Genomic DNA, 4,837 nt, shown 5'->3' on the forward strand with positions numbered 1-4,837 from the left:
GCTTGCTTTGGGATAGAAGGGCTTAATGATCCTTTGAACAGTGTGGTTGCCAGCCTAAAAAACCCTCTTGCTCAGGAATGATTGCCCTTAGATTGTTTAATACATTGCTAAGCCTGAGACAACGAACAGGACCGGTTCAGAAAGCACAGAGGAATTTGGAGGAGTGCCAACTCTGTTGCTTACAATAGCAACATCCCTGCTAAAGCCATTTCAGGTTTGGAGGGTGATATTGGAGTGTAACAAACAGGTGCAGAAGCATCCTCTCTGCCTCCACTCACACAGTGACACAACCCTGGTATCTGCATGGCCCCAACTGTAAACAGTACTCAAGAGTTCAACATAGATGTATTTGCTTGCAGGAGAAAAATTCAGTGCATGTAGCTGCGCTGTTACACTTGGCTGCAAATAACATAACCAACAGACTCTGCTAAAATCTTGAGGATATGAAAACGATGGATCTCTTTCAATGGTTTCGAAAATTGCAGCCACTTCTTTGATGATTTTCAAAAAGAATTTTGACAACTTTGAAAGCCGGGGCAGGCAAGAGGTGATCTTGAAATTCAGGGGTGCTTTATCTAGATTTCCTATTATTGGACAGGTGGTTTTCGTGTAACAGTACTAGTGTGATGTTGGTGGTGCTTGACATTGAGAGTATTGTGATTAATGGCATTGATACAGTCATTAATATTAATGCTGTCTGAATTTGGAAGATGGTTTATTTTTAATAATAGCTGAAAAACAGCTTTCAAATCAACATTGAATTTAAGAATGTTCCATACCTAAATTTTAAGTCTAAATGGTCTTATAGATTAATACTAGATAGAGTTTGCTCATGATTCTGCACCACACGCAATTTAAATGATCTAAAGTCTAATACTATGTTAATTTTAAGCCGCTGTTTAGTGACTAAATACTGTTAGTATTGCTGCTATTAGTTCTGTGTGTATTAGTATTGATGATATTAATAATGTGGATACTAGTATTGATTAGTTCTGTTGATATTAGTTCTAATGGTATTAATAATAATACTGACTGTGTTAGTATTGATAATAATATTGAGGATATTAATAGTGAAGATATTACTAGTGTTGGTATTAATACTGATATATATTAATACTAAGGGCAATAGTAATAGATTTTTTAATATTGATGGTATTAGTACTGTGTGTGTTAATACTGTTAGTATTGATGGTATGTGCTGATGGTATGAGTACTAATTATTACTGTATTAGCATGGATAGTGTTAGCATTGCAAGTATTAATACTGACGGTAATGGAAGTAATTGCTACTGTTGTTATTGGTATGACCTACAGCTGCTTGGAGGACATTTTCTACAAGAGCCTATTTGGGAGGTTTCAGAGCACATCCAGGAATATTCAACATCTTCATGACACATGAAATATACTGATTAATCGGCATTGTTGATAAACTAGCTGTTCCATTGCAATCCACAGAGGAATCATTTTTATTTGTTTACCACTAATGTTACACTCCTTTATTCTTCACAGCACTTGGCAATAGACCTGTGTTGTTTGCCTAATAGCTCTGCACTCCATTATAAATTGATAGGCTGGTGGGATAAAATCAAACAGGGTTTTCGGAACTACCATCTAATAGAGTGGAGCATTGGGATGTTGCTAATGTTCTCTTGAATTAGGTTCAGTCCTGTGGATTTCCTCGGTGAAGGAGGGGGGGGGGGGGGGGGGGGGGGGGGGGGCAGGGGAGAGTGGGAGGAGGTGGTCAGTTAAATATTTCAGCACTGGAGTTTGTAGTTTAATATCACACGAAATTTGGAAGTTCCTGCAACACAATCCAAGTGTCTTCGGGAGGCAAGAGAGAAGACGTGAATATTTTGAGTAAGCAGTTAAAGTGTGATCTATGACAGTTTGCAACGTCGACCGTGGCTTTCAAAAGTAAAATATAGGCCTGGACTTTCATCTGGTCTCAGTCTGTAAGATCATCTTGTCTTAAGACCGCACGGAATTTTGGACAATTTTTTAAATTCATTCGTAAATATCAAATATCCAAGGATTTTTATCAAGAATTAATTTGGAAGCCAGTTTCTTTTTAAGAACGGTAGAAAAATGTCTTCGAGATTCAGACCGATTGTAAGAAATTTCCTAAAAATTTATGAAATTTTAATATTGAGAAAAAAATTGTTTCACAGACTAAGACGAGCTGGAATTGTGGGGCCAATCACAGCTTGTGGGGGTGCCATGCCTGACCTCAATGCCACAGCATCAACAACAACAACTTGCTTTTATATAGCACCCCTCATGCACGGTAGCGTCCCAGAGCGCTTGACAGTGCGTAGCATGGCGCCGAGCTGTGGGGAGGTGACCGAAGGCACGGTCGAAGACGAAGGTCTTCAGGCGCGATCTGAAGTTGGGGAAGCGTGGGGCAAGGAGGAGGGATAGAGGAAGAGTGTTCTAAGGTTTCTGAGGCATTATTATTGAGAAGAAGAGGCACTACAGGATTCAGTCACTATTCCTAATCTTCCCATGTTTGGAGCCTGAAATTGCTGAACATTTGGCTACAAATATAACAATAATAATAATAATGATCCTTGCATTTGATATAGCACTTTTCACATCTTCTCGACGTCTCAAAACACTTCACAGAATACACTGTAAAGTGAATTGACTGTATGTTTGTGGGCGAAACGCGGCAGCCAATTGCGCACAGCAGTGTCCCCACAAACAGTCGTGGATTGAAGTGACCAATTTATTGTTTTTTTGTTTTCCTGAGGGATTATTATCAGGCGTGTGGAGTAAGTAAACTTGCCCAAGATTTTGCCCTGCCGGGAATCGAACCCAGGTCTCTCGCTTGTGAGGCGAGCGCTCTAACCACTGAGCTACAGGACTCCAAATATACACAGTTGGTACACAGAAAGAACACGAAGCACTTTGAGACGTTTGCGACATTATCATTCCTATATCAACACGTCGAGTTACAGTACAGTGGCAGAGTGGCCATACAGTGGGCTGGGTGACAAGGTGATTAAATTGGCTATTGGATTTTCTGTTCATTGAGCTTCTTTAATAGATTAACTGGCTGTGTTTAATCAGCGTAGGCCTGTGCTGTTATGCCTCCAATATGTGCTGAGCTGATGAATCAGTAACAGATTTACTACTTTGTGATTTATTGTAGAGGCGGGATCCTCTTTTTTTTTTGTCTCCCTTGAAAAAGCATTCGATAAAATCTTACCTCACTTGCAAAAGGATGAAAACAGATTAGATCAGAAAGTGCCCGGTGCAGGTCAGGGATCAGTGACAGCTGCTTACTCAAGCGTCTTCCTCCATCCTGTTATTGGCGCTGACTGCAGTTCTGCGGGCACTGGCCTCTCTGGTACCTCTCCAAATGGCCTCACTTGTAGGGAGGCTGTCAAGGTGTCATGTCCAAGTGCGCACGTTAAGAGGAGACTCTGTGGTGTATTCCGACGAGGTGCAGCTACCTAGAATGGGAAATCATTACATTTATACAGCATCCGTCGTGCGGGGTAGTGTACGTGAGCACTTGAACACCAACAACACATTTACATTTGTATAACGCCTTTCACGTCGGGAGGACGACCCAAGGAGCTGAAATCCTATCCACTAGGAACCTCGCCGAGTGCCTTAGACTCGCCTGCTCAGCGATGGTCAGCGAACTGCTCGATTCCCGTGTGTACACGTCACACGCAAACACACGTACGCACTTGCAGACACGCGCAAACGTACACAGACCCCTACACAGCTGCACTCGCACACATACACACACATACACATTGAACACGGAGACCCAGCTTCTAAATTAAAACTAAAAATAAGAATTTTCCACCATTAATCTCAAAGTTTAAGACAGATCACCACCAACAACAACGACGAGGACTTGCATTTATACCGCACTCTTCACCCAGACGGCATCTTGGAGCGCTTAAATAACCATTTTTTACAAGCTAAGACTTGGTTGAATTTCTGGGCTGTGATTTAGTTTATATCTAATCTTTAGACTCTGTCATAAAACCCCAAATCATAAATTCCTCAGATGACTTAGTGGTTGAAAGCTTCGCCAATGAGACACTGAGTCATATGCAGCTTCCTGACTGGTGATAATAATAATCCTGGCATTTGATACAGCGCCTTATCATGTCTTCGAGACGTCTCAAAGCGCTTCACAGAATATACGGTAAAGTGAATTGATTGTATATTTTGTGGGCAAAACGTGATACCCTGACGGTAAATGAGTTGGCAGAAGCCAAGGCATTTGGGGAATCCTCAAACCCAATGTGCTGGTATGTTTCCTCTGACTTGTCCTTGTAGGAACCAATCCATTCATTAGCATGTGGGCTATCAGGAACCAAGTTGGAAGAAACTTATTTCTTTAACTCCCCCACCCCACCACTTCCATAACGTGTTTATTCCTGACCAACAATGCTCCCGATAAATTGATCCTTCACCTTGTGGTCTCTGTGCAAAAAGGTAACTATACTTGACAGTAATCAGACACCAGAAAATACGCAAGCTTCATTCTATTTCCCTAACCCCTCTTAATCTTTACATGATAGCTAAGCCAGTTACAAAGTGTGGTCGGAAGACATTTCTTCACACAGTGAAAACCTGGAACACACTGTCAAAGAATTTAGATGCAGGGTTTGCTGTATGCAGGGCTTTGAGCACGTGTAGGTCCTAGTTTGCTGGCCCAAGACAGGCTCCGCTGTGTATTGGGCTGTGAGTGTTGGCAAGTTTGCATTAATAAATGTTGAAGCATCAATAGCAATATACTGTGAGGTACATTTTAATTAACTTAGCTATGCATTGTACTGGTGTTCCTTGTGTTTCTTTCACAGTTATTGAG

General features: G+C 41.4%; 1 non-coding gene across 1 annotated transcript; it reads right to left on the minus strand.

Annotated features, from left to right (window-relative positions):
* Positions 1-2,793: 2,793 nt before the first annotated feature.
* On the minus strand, positions 2,794-2,865 carry trnav-cac. Its single transcript has one exon. It is a non-coding gene; the product is annotated as a tRNA-Val (tRNA).
* Between the last annotated feature and the right edge of the window lie 1,972 nt (positions 2,866-4,837).

The sequence above is a fragment of the Callorhinchus milii genome, unplaced genomic scaffold (genome assembly GCF_018977255.1).
Source record: "Callorhinchus milii isolate IMCB2004 unplaced genomic scaffold, IMCB_Cmil_1.0 Scaffold3, whole genome shotgun sequence".
Lineage (NCBI taxonomy): Eukaryota > Metazoa > Chordata > Chondrichthyes > Chimaeriformes > Callorhinchidae > Callorhinchus > Callorhinchus milii.